Below are 13,834 nucleotides of genomic sequence, written 5' to 3' on the forward strand. Positions count from 1 at the left end.
TGTGCAACATTAACTTTTCTACCTCTATTATTGAAACTGCTCAAAATTTTGGAAATTCTACTTATATCTCATGACGCTTTACGTGTGAGTTCACTAAAGCCATCTTTGATTGTTTAAAGAATGTTTTCATTTAGCAGAGACGCCTTTATTTAAATCCAGATTTATGAACAAGTATTGGGACACATTCAAAATATTCAACATAATTTTTTCAACAAAATCTTTACTTATGTATATGAAAATGACTCGTATGATTAAAAAAAAATCTAATATACAAAGCTTTTTTTCGATTGGTTTTATTTTTCAATTACATAACAAGCCTAAGTAATTACCTCTATTTTTGAATTTTGGATAAAAAGAGATTTGATAGTTTTATTTGTACTTTAATATTTAATTCATATTACTCTCAACTGATACATTAAGCTTAGGATTGATCACCTTGCATTCGTATAGTTAGAAAATAACTTTAATCTGCATGTGTGTATGTGTGTGTGTGTGTTTGAGAGAGAGAGAGAGAGAGAGTGTGTAACAGGCATTAGACTTGGAGAACCTGAACCAAGCATGGATCATCCTCGGAAGACATATTGAGGAAGACTAAATAATTAATGGATGCTACAGAAAGGTAACATGATGCAAAGGCATGGCCTAGGTGACGTTGTTTATGATAGAAGGACCTACAACCTGAGGACGAAGAGAGCTTACCCCAAGAGTCTAAAAAGACGATGGTGACAGGAAGAAGAAGAAGAAGAAGATATTATTTAAAAATTAATTATTTCCGAATATTTTTTTTCCTAACGATTCCGTTGTAGATGTTTTAAATACTGTATCGACTGCTTGAGTTAATAATGATATTTCACTTAAATATAGATGTAGTTAGGTACTAGATGATTGATGGTGGACAAGTGTCGCAAGTGTCCGCGCTCTGAATGCTGCCCGCTTCTCGTGCCTTGTCCACGGGAATGCGAGCCTCATCAGCGCCGCTGGATAATTAACAACGTGCATTGCAAATCTGTTACTGTGACCGTATACGCAATGCAAGCTTATTGTCTTAGTATTAACACGAACAACATATCGCTCATTCCTTTCAACAACGTCATATAACAAAAATCGTCAATTTTCAGTTGTGCATGTTTTCGGAACGCCCACAAAATGTACATACTATATCCCAGCAAAAGCGGCATATTTTTAACTTAATATTTACCCGCTACAGGGCAGAAAGTGTTGTTTTTGAATTTTTAAGAAAAGTTATTCTTATTTTTTTTTAAATATGCTAAATATTTTTCACATGCAGAAAAAACCTTCAGGTTTTACCTTAAAATATCTGTTGCACAGTAAAAAGTTCAATAATTGGCATGATATTTATTTTGAATGCATTTCATTATATTCTTAAACATTAAAAACGATCTCCTCAAAAATCAAGTCTTTTTTTTAAATATATGACGTTGTTGAAACGAGTGCGCGATATGTTCATGCCTCTTAAGTTCCATAATAATACATCTCATACATAGGGGAGCCTGGGTCTTAATTAACGGGTGTATAAAGTTTCAACGCGCCCTTTTTCTGACCAAGTAATCGTTTCAATAATACTTATAATAATAATAAAATTTTATATTTTATAAAGTGGCATTTTCGTACAACACAACCGCAAGGGTGTAGTATTCTAAAATCGAATAAACTAAAACTAACTTACCATCACGCCGCTTCGTCGCAGGAGTAGGGCAGAGAGGATATAACGCCATACCAATCTGTTGTTTCAAACAACTTTCACCTTTCACATTCATGGATCTCCTCATGCGTACCTGCCAATTATTCTGACTCATGATTTGATAACCTAATAAGTTTTCCTTTTATACATCAAAATATTGGCCTCAGAAATCTGCTTTACTGTTCTTTCTTCACTCATTCGATACTTAACTTCTTTCTTAATTTTATCGATAATGCTTATCTCATCCTTGTATTTATTTTTAATATACATTTATAACTGTGTACATTGGCGTGCCTTTCATATAGGCAGAAAAGCAATGTCTATCGTAACTTACCCGCGTGACATATAAAAACGCAACCAGTACCTACTCTACCTTATTAAGTAGTACCTACCAGCTTACTTTACTACCCACCTCTACTGCCTACCCTAGTAAGTAGAACCTAGTTTACCTTACTACCTACCTCTACTGCCTGCCCTAATTAATTCTCTGTTCACGCCTCTGTATACATACAATTTTGGGTAAATGTTCAGGAGAAATTAAATTGTATTGTACATTATTATTAAACAATATTTTGATGATGTGTTGTCCACAAAGTATGTTTCATTAAAATGAGTTATAACAATGTTTTATTGTTATATGTGCAACTGCACATCGGAGAGCAGAAAGTATGCACGCACAAGTAAATCCCTTGCGACAGACCTGTAGCCGGTAAACTAGTTTTGTCTCCAAATGTTTATGCAACAGATACTCCGACTAGTGCGAGACAGAAGTTACGTTTTGATAGCTAATATTGTGTAGGAGAGATTTGTATTCAAATATCTCTGATATTCTCAACAATTCTCTAATATCTCACAGGTTTTTTTATGCATCAACCCGCGGACTTTTGTAAAAAATATCACTGTTTAAGTCCTCATAACTACATAGTTCGGGTAAATGGATTTTAAAAATACACACTAGAAGACATCGGTTACGCTTTTTTAAATATAAAAAAATGGTGAAATGAGAAATATTCGTGTTTTTATTTTTTTACAAAAATACTTCAATTTCATTCTTTTTCCTTGAGCCTAAACGATTAATTATTAAAAATATGTATCAAATTATGGTAGAGTGGGTTCGAACTCAGAAACTCTGACTCGGAGACCACGACACTAACCACGGGACCACAACCCGACACATTTCAGCATTGACTTTGTGGAATGACATTTGACTATTTAAAAAAAAACACACATTTGTAAAATACCACTTATTGAGTTTTATTTCATCACACACGACTATTTTCGAGAACTACAGTGATCTCATCAACAGGTGATTACAAAAACATTACGCCTTCTTTTTTTAAAAAAACTGCAGGATGTCAGGTAAAGGCTGAAAAGTAAGATGAAAATTAGGATAATCATTCTATTTGAATTGCATCCAATTAATCCAGATTCCGCGTAATTAATGGCATCGTACCTACCCTTTGGATGCACATTTGCAACATGCGTTTTCTTCGATTTCTCCTCAGAAACCTGATAGACGCAATAACGTCGAGACATTATTTTTGCCTCGTAAAGACCAGATTATTGGAAAGTGGACTATATCTCCCGCTAAATATGCAATTAAGACGCAACAGGTTGAATATGATTTCTGATCAAAGTTACTGGTTAATACTTAAAATGTTTTAAATAACCTGATTCCTGATCAAAATATTTTTCGTTTTTGTAGTGTAATAGTCGTCGTGTTCTGTTATGAAGCATTAAATTCAATTTTAAGTGAGGTTGGTAAAAGAAATATGAAACTCAGGTTGCAAATTCATGTAATGTTATCAAATTTTGTAAACGCACATCGCATTCTCTTGAAACTACTATAACAATACATTTAATCGTACTCAATGTTTAAGGAGTGGTGATGTCTGTTGAGATGAAACCCGGTCGCTTTTCAAATAAAATTTATGTGAAAAAAACTGTATAGTTGTAAATTAATTTTATAAAATTCAGTTCCACCAAGAAATGTCAGTACACAACATAAATCAATGTTTTATGTACCAATCAAAACAATAGAGAAGAACACGTATGTAAGTACTGAAAATGCTATTCAGAATGTTTAAATATCTACATTTTTTTTAAAAATTGATGAATAAATATGTATAATGTTTAACATTTTGAGTAAGTTCATAAAGTGTGTTCATAAATAGACATAAATTTTAATTTTTAGTATGTAGTGAAAATAAGTTCGTTTATTTTTCGTCGGATTGTAAATTCGAATGTTATATTATCATTTCTCAAAGTTTATTTATTATTATTTACAATAACATAAAATACACCTTATGTTTTAAAATATGTACTAGATTTACATTAACATTCGTAAATATTATATAATTTTATGCAATATACAAACTAAATTTCCTAGAGTCTTAGCATGGTAAGAATTTTTCATTCACATTATTTTTTGACATCTTAACATAGATGAAGCAGTATTTGAAAGTCTGGGTTTTTGCGGAGCTTACGACCGTCATAGATGGGTTTAAGTGATCACTTTATATATGTGTAACATTCACTAATTCTAGCCATGATGACAACCACAATACTCAAAGTCTTGGAACTTCTATGTGTATGGTTCAATTTCAAAACATAGTACTTGAATCATTGGAATTTCTTGCGTGTGAGGTCCAAATCCTGGATTATAATCACATAATGAGAAACGACAGAAAAATAACTCCTTTAATAGAAGATAATCCAGATTTGTGAACAAGTATTTGGACACACTCAAAATGTAGTATAAAAATTATTCTTTTACATTAAATTAGAAATACAACTTATATTCTAATATTCAAGTTATAATATTTTGTTTGTAATTATTGCAAAACAAAGTCAAGCATCGTTAACGTATTTAGAACAGCCATATTCACACCAAAATGCTCTCACTTTTTATTCGCTCAATACTATTACCCAATAACCGGCTGATCTGCTTTCAAGAAGAAATCCTGTAATATATTTCAGGACCTGAATATCCAATTTGGTTTTTTATATTTAAAGTAATGGGCTCTTTTAATAATTCTACTTTCAATACCAATTATAAATGGTGACGAAATAACTGGACTTTTATCTTTTTATTAATCGATGAACCAAATATGAAAAAGTCAATTATTTAATTTTTCTTTTTTCTTTTATATTATTCATTTGGATATTTAACAGAACGGTTACATAAATACATTTATAATAATGAGTAACAAAAAAAATTGGTAATTGTAACATTCTATTTAGAAAATTTCACATATCGCTCACCCATTTCAACAACGTCATATATAAAAAATCTTCCATTTTCAGGTGTGCATGTTTTCATGTTTTCGGAATGCCCAGAAAATGTTCTATATTCCAGAAAAAGTGGCATATTTTTTACTTAATATTTACCCGCTATAGGGCAGAAAGTTTTGTTTTGAATTTGCATAAGAAGAAATGGTATTGTTTAATTATTTTTTTAAACATACTTAAAACATTTCATAATATTCTTAAGCTTTAAAAACGATATCCTGAAAAATCGTTTTTTTATGACGTTGTTGAAAGGAGTGACCGATATGTCGTTAAATATAAATACTTGGAAGATGGGCTGGAGGAAGGAAAAGGGGATAAGGGAAAGATCAAAGCTCAAGTCCAACACAAATTATGTTAAAATTCGGACACATCACGATATAAATATCGACTTACTATGTATTATGTACGCGTTCGCAGTTGCGACAATGTCGAGTAGAACATCAAAATTCCAATATTCATCGTTGACAAATTTTGATATCCGATAAATAAAGGAACCTTGCTTAGAATATCTTTATAAAATTAATAGACTTTGTTTTCACCACTTTTTTTATTCATACAATTCAACCTACCTGTTTCAACAATACATTGTCATCATCAGGGTTTATTTTTTTGGAGTGTGTGGAAGTTTTTGGTGAAAGCATTTTAAATTTTTTTATGTTTTTTTATTTATTTAAAATAAACCCTGATGATAACTATATTGTTAAAACCAGTAGGTTGAATTATATGAATAAAAAAAGTGGTGAAAAGAAAGTCTATTAATTTTATAAAGATATTATAAAATGTACCACAAAGTATCTGCGGAAAACATTCAAGAAACCTTGCTTAGAGTTGTTCTACTCGTGGGAAGCGCCTGGGTGTCAGTTGTCCTGGTGATCAGACAGGAATTCTAAAACTTATAGATTCCAGTAATTCCGGCGAATCAATGTATGAGTTTAACAATCTACATTAGAAGATCACATGTGCTGATCTGATCATTATATTTTATCTATATTTAAAATATATTACATATTTTTCGTATCTGTTTAAAATGTCATCACAAAAAAAGACTTCTTTTTTAATCTATACCTGCACCCAATGGCGCATACGGCACAGCATTGTATCGATGTAGTGTTATCTTATTCATTGCGCTTTAGATATCTGTCCAAGATGACATACGAGTATCATTTATTTCTTTTAAATTTGCTTCTTATGCCTATTTGTTAAACCTGTTTTTATATTTTGCAATGTATTAGTTTTGGTTATTAAAAAAAATTGTAATTTTATTATTTGTGTTCCAGTCTTGTTAACCTTAATCCCATGTCCCAAAATAAGAAATAGAAATTACTCATCGGCAATATTATAAATATGACTTATGTATGTAGTATGTTTCGAAAAATAAATAAAATATGTTATTATTATTTTTATTTTTATTATTAATTCCAGCGAATCAATGTATGAGTTTATCAATCTATAAAAGAAGATCCCTTTTACTGATTTTCTGCGATCATCCATAGGGTCTAATGCTGCAAAAACGTTTTTCTCAAATAATATATTTATGTGTATGTATTATAATATATACAAACAAATATATTACTTTGTATGTTTTAAATTTTCCGTATTAACCGTTAATTATCGGTTATTAAATTTCAATTACTTTATGATAATTTTTTCTTCATTTGTAATCCACTGCAATAAAATTTGTAATTACTTCCCAAACATATCATGCAAGTATGTTCAAAAGAACACACATAAATTTTCTAACCTCGAAATGTAGGTATTTACGTAATTCAGAAAATATACGGTGGCTTCCTGCATTTGTGTATGGATTATCTAAAAATCTGCATTGGAGTTATTAGCCCTCCGTGCGAGCAACTAATATACTATTCAACGGAATGAGATTCCTATTGTAAAATGTCTTAGTTTGCGTAATATTATTAATTATGCAAACAGTGCATATCTAAAAATAAACAAATTACTTCAAATATCATTGCTGTTCGTGATAGATGATATGGGAATTACATATATTTTTAATTGAATAATAATACTTGACCGCAAAGCATTTTCATCCATGGAAAATTCTATTATTTTCAAATGGACCTAAAGTGTATAATTTTTTCTTCATCTTTGCGTGTCGTGTCGGGTCTCTCCGACGTTGACTATCACTTGTGAGGTATCCCAAACAGTCCAAAACAGCTCCTCGACGCTGCGTACTCCTGTCCACTCGTGTATATTATGTAGCCAAGAAGTCTGCCTTCTTTCGACACCTATAAACATACATACATATAACTTACTAACTAACTAACCATCACGCAGGGGTAGGCAGAGAGAATAGAACGCCACACCACTCTGTCTTCGCAAACATTCTTCGCCTCTTCCACGTTTATGTATTTCCTCATAAATACCCGACGATTATTACTCCTAACGTGACCAATTTCAAGTATTTGGCATACCTGATCGTGCCAAGTTTTTCTCGGTCTTCCTCTGCTCCTTTTTCCAATTACAGTCGCCTCATAAATTTGTTTTACCGTTCTTTCCTCATTCATTCGTTCTACATGTCCAAAACATCTCAACACACTTTTCTTAATTTTATCGATAATGCTTATCTCAGCTTTGCATTCCTTCCTTATTTCACTATTCGAACATCTATCATACATCGTTTTGTCGCACATTCTTCTGAGAGATCGCTTTTCGACTGCATTCATTCTACTTTCGTCCTTCTTTTGCCAACTGCGCGTTTCACTTCCATACATTAGAGTGTAAATTATGATATGTTTTTTATGGTTATATTGTGTAAATGCCATGTAAACTCCAAAAATCTACACACTGCATCTTAAGATTACGATAAAATGTAAAAAAAAGCGAAAAGAAAAACAATTTTTAATAAGTTATATAATTTGTATAAATTTGTGGAAAATTTGTATGATTTGTATAACAATATGCAGCGACGAGTGCCCTTACTAATGCTTTTATTTTCCTTTTCGAACACTTTCCCACTACAATTATCTTTCGCCTTACTTTTAGCAATTTGTCATCCCTATCTCTTTTAATTTTTTATATTCCAATGCCATATCCAAGAATATTGAATAGAGGGCTGATTACCTAACGTTATGAGATTTTCGATAAAGATAATGCCGCATTATGGTTATAAAGTGTCCTCCGCACCATTGGGTTGAAAAACTAGAAATATATAATACCAATAAAAATTAATAAAAACATTTTCACACTGACGCAATATTTTTAATTACTTAAAAAAATAACAGGAAACTTGATATTAAACTTAAAATTGTAACACTGTATTTATAAAACATTTTATTTAATTATATTTTAACAAATGGGTTGATGCAATATGTCGCCAATTTAGTCAAAGGTTTTTTTGATAAAAGGAATATTGCAATTATTAATGAAATGTTAGATTTTTCTGATTTTTATAAATACAAAGATTATATTTTTCCATTTATTATGTAGACTAGGTAAATTGATTAAATCCGATATGCCTTCCAGGTTAAATTATTCACATGCTTAGTTATTTAGCTCTTCCAGCATCTAAAATGAAAGACAGGTACTATTTCTTAGTTCATTTAATACAGTGCCCTATGCACCATTGGATCATCAGGAAAAGAGCATAATAAAAGAAATACCATCGCTAGGTACTTGAATAATGGATATGGTTCAGTAAAAATTACGTACCATATATCCGTAATTTTTGTCGGATATTCATAAATAATCGTATTTGTTTTCAGTAGGTATACTTTACTCATTGATATATAATTTAAAAATTATAAAAATGGCATTTTATTCAGGAAAAAAGTTTTTCATGTGACAACTCTGTATTATTTATTATTTTGTGTATTTCTGCTTCCTGGTAACAATAAACATATTTGATTCCTCGGTAACAGACTTGCAACAATAATATTTGCAGTGCTACCAGTTGAATAGAGTGTGTGACTAAAAATGTTTATTGCGTTGTTTTTAAAGAATTTGATTTCAGTTTAAAATGTAATATTTAGTTTTGTTATTTACAGCGGTAATAAAATGTTGAATTCTCCGTTTTAATACGTTCTTGTAAAGTTTAATTAAAAAATCAACATTATTTTAAGTTAATATTATATTTATAAATCGGAAAAAAATCGTGTGTTGGAGAGATTTTTCAAAATTTGCGTAGTTATTGTTTTTTCATAATTTTATCTGTTATTCGTGGAAAGATATAGGTAATGTAAATCGTTTTGTTAATTAGTTAATATATTTTGGAAATAGTTTTGAATGATAATATTTAAATGTAAATTTTGATATTTGAAATCCTTGTTGATATTGTATGATGCAATATTAAAATGAATGGAATCGTATTCTATACTGGGTACTAATTAGTGTGAGATAAATATATTTACTTTTTAAATATGTTTTTTTTTAAATTAATATCTAAATATTGATATTGAACGTAGATCCTTCGTGCCAGCGTGGTGTTTTTCCCACTACACCAAGGAAGCTTTACATAAAATGACTTAATTTAAAAATTCAAGATAAAATTATTTTATTTGATAAATTATACATCATTGCAAGTAATCGTAATAAAAAAAACAGTTATCAGTGCTATTTAAAATAAAATAAAAGTTTTTGTTAAATAAGACAACACGTGTATCTTTGTTTTTTTTTGTGAGCAAGATGGATTTTTTCCCGAGAGCTTGAACTGAAAATGCATCATGGGTAAGTCCAATTTATCAAAATTCCGTAAATCAGTATTCCACCGCGTTTGATACTTAGATAATAATTTGTGTAAAAATGACTTTTATAAACTACCGCATTGTAGTTGAATCTCTGAAGTCTGTCTCCAAGCACAACAGCTTGTAAGTGTAATTTTTGGAGGGGCACACCGTAACTTGTGTAAGATATGTATTTCAAATATGAAGCAAATGATTTTAACATTTTTTGTAACTATATTAAATAAACAAAAAAAGTTTATAAAATGTGCCACAAAATATCAGCAAAAAAATCATTAAATAAATTATCCTATTCTCCTCTCTAAACCCTTATCCACACCTGATGGTGCATACGGTACTGCATCATATAAACGCATTGTTTCTTGAAGATTAACACATGAAGGAAAAGTGATCAGCCTTCCGCTTCAGGCAGGTATTGAATAAATATTAGAGTCAAAGAATTACTTATATTTATTTGACCCCCCTCCTGGGAATCGAACTCAGGAGCCGAGCCTACTGACCATTACGCTATGGAGGCGGACTAAATCATGGGATAGCAAATTTGTTGATTTTCACGGATAATCAAGACGTTACTCGTTATTTTAATACCGGTTAAGTACTTAGTTTTCCTATTGCTACACTCGCATTTAGAGCTAAAGTATTCAGGAATTCGGTGAAAATAGCCGTTTAAAAAGTGATAGCCAAGTGCGAATGCTAACTATTGCAATACGGTGGCGGTCGAGTAATTATAATACGAATTATATATTATATTATAATATTATGCACATAATATATACGCCCATCCGAAACCTGGCGGTGATTGCGATAAGCACGTAGCTTAGCATAATATAATAAACACTACGGTGAAAGGACAGAGAAAGAATAACTCTTTACTTTCTTTTCAGTATAACCCAAACATATAATAAATATAAAACATAAAATATGCAAGCTGATAGCATTTAAAAAATATTATGACATGTCGCTCACTCCTTTCAAGAACGCCATAAATCAAAAATCGTCAATTTTCAGTTGTGCATGTTATCGGAATGCCCAGAAAATGTACTATATCTCAGCAAAAGAGGCATATTTTTAACTTAATATTTACCCGCTACATGGCAGAAAGTGATGTTTTTGCATTTTGAAGAAAATGTATTGTTTAATTATTGTTTAATTATTATTTTTTTAAATACTAAATATTTTTCAAATGGAGACAAAACCTTCAGGTTTTATCTAAAAAGATCTGTTGCACAGTAAAAAGTTCACTAAGTGGCTTGATATTAATTTTTAATACATTGTGTTATATTTTTAAACTTTAATAACGTTCTCCTGAAAAATCAAGTTTTTTTATTTATGACGTTCTTGAAAGGAGTGAGCGATATCACCTCACAAAATGTAATAGTATTGGTACGATTGGCTACCGTTGTGGAGGTCCCAAGTTTTTTTTTTTTTTATTATTTTAAGATAAATATTTGTTTTTTATTATTTACACAAATATTTCAATTTCATACTAGAGCCCAAGCGGTTCATTATTATAAATAGGTATCAAATTGTGGTACAGCGGGTCGAACCGAGAAACTCTGATTTAAGAGTCCGCGACAATAACCACGGGACCACAACCCGACACTTTTCACTGGGTTCGATTCCCAGGGGGGGGGTCTAATAAATATAAGTGATTTTTTCACTGTAATATTTATTCTAAATTACCCTGGACTAATACCTTTATGCGGAGGGCTGATCACCTTTCCTTCATGTGTTAACGATGAAGATAACACTGCGTTTATATGATGCAGTGCCCTATGCACCATTGGGGTACGGATAAGGGTTTGAAGAAGAGAAGAAGAAGGTACGCTGCTATTAATTACGTGGAAGCTGGATTGATTCGATGCAATTTGTTACAGAAAAATTATCTTCATTTTCAATTTGCTTTTCAGCCTTTACACCCTGCACTTGTCTTAACAAATGAGGTGTTATTTAAGTATTCTAGTATGAAACAAATTTTAATGATTATTTTAATTAATTGATTCGGCAGCCATTTTGTGGTAATATCATTCCGTTTTTAATTTAAATTTTACTTGGTAAATACCTATAGTGGGTTTTATAAAGTAATATTATAATTAAAAATGTAATTATCATTACTAACTATCACGCCGCTTCCCCGCAAGGGTAGACAGAAAGAATAGAACCCCACACAAATATGTCTTCGCCAAATAATCTTCTCCTCTTCGACATTTATGCATCTCCTCAAACTTACCCGCCGATGTGTCTTTATGTAAAATTTTGTCAAATAATGTTAGTATTTAAAATTTAATACCTACACTCCAAATATTTCAAATGATTTTAATCTTTCTTTTTCATTTAACCAGACTGCATCACACTAACCTTGCGTTGATGTGGTTCAGTCTAGTTAGATAAAAGTGATAGCACACATTTATCATATATTTTGTAATGTCTGTGGAAATATCGCTCACTCCTTTCAAGAACGTCATAAATCAAAAAACTTGATTTTTCAGGAGAACGTTTTTAATGTTTAAAAATATAACACAATATATTAAAAATAAATATCAAGCCACTTATTGAACTTTTTACTGTGCAACACATCTTTTTAGGTAAAACCTGAAGGTTTTTTCTCCATTTGAAAAATATTTAGTATATTTCAAAAAATAATTAATCAATACGTTTGCTTCAAAATGCAAAAACAACATTTTCTGCCCTGTAGCGGGTAAATATTCAGTTAAAAATATGCCTCTTTTGCTGGGATATAGTACATTTTCTGGGCATTCCAAAAACATGCACAACTCAAAATTGACGATTTTTGATTTATGATGTTCTTGAAAGGAGTGAGCGATATGTACAATATTTTAACAGCGGTCCAGAACCGCCTAAGCTTGTCTTGAAAATATTATCCATAATTAAGTATATAAGTATCTAGTTTCGTATGAAAGTGACGTTCCAGCAGACTGCCATCTATTGGTAGGGTGTCCAAATACTTTTTATAAAAATATGTATTACTGAATTCTCCATATTTACTTTAATCATTAACGAGAATAAGTAAACTTGTCTTTAAACTGTTTAAAATACAATAATTAGCACAAAATATTCGATAAATACGAAAAAGTAGTTAAATTTAAGATTATACACTTGATGTCATTCTGATTCGGTATCCTATGCATCATTAAGTGCTAATACTAGTCAGAATAAGATCCATGATAACATGATGTATATTTATGCTACTCAAAAAAGGAAGTAGGTATGTATGTATTCATAAGTGTACGTGTTATTAAATAATATTACATTACCACCATCTATGGAATATTTAAGAAATGAATAATTTGAAATGGCGACATTTGTAACCACTTGTTCCTGGATTTTAAGAAAATTTAATAAAAATATTTTTATTTACTTTCGCTTTATGATAAAGTACATACTTGCCAAGGGTCCTATAATTCGAGGTGTTGTAAATGCTATGCTGCACTTGAAGTGCTGAAAAATTATTTTCTCATAAAAATAGCTCATTACTTTTGAATGGTTTTTTTCTTCTCTTTTTGTATTTTTATTTCCAATTTCCAGTGGCATATTTTTCATATTTCGAATTGACTTTTTTTTTTTAATTATCTGTAGTTGTGTATGAAAAATTTCGTCCGCCTCCGTAGTGTAATGGTCAGCACGCTCGGCTACCGTTCTGGAGGTCCCGGGTTCAATTCCCAAGTGGGGTAAAATAAATATAAGTGATTTTTTCACTGTCATATTTATTCAATATTACCATGGACTGGTACCTGAAGCGGAGGGCTGATCACCTTTCCTTCATATGTAAACGATCAAGATAACACTGCGTTTATATGACGCAGTGCCCTATGCACCACTGGGGTGCGGATAAGGGTTTAATTATTTATTTTATTATTATAAGTAACCAGAATTAAGAAATTAAGTGAAATTGTTATTATTTTTTCTTGATTTAATGACATATTGTATGTATGTATTACTATTTTTAATAATATCTATTACTGTATTTACTTGTTTTATCTTAAAGATGAATTGAGAGATATGTTATCTTTCTACGCAGATACACTTTTCATATTTCTAGGACAGATTCCTATTGAAATAGGTCCTGTGGAACGAACAACATGCATCAATATGGGTTAGAATAAAAAATACATAAATAAAACATAAA

This window comes from Brachycentrus maculatus, unplaced genomic scaffold (genome assembly GCF_059751285.1).
Source record: "Brachycentrus maculatus isolate JH-2025_06_01 unplaced genomic scaffold, ASM5975128v1 h1tg000148l, whole genome shotgun sequence".
NCBI lineage: Eukaryota > Metazoa > Arthropoda > Insecta > Trichoptera > Brachycentridae > Brachycentrus > Brachycentrus maculatus.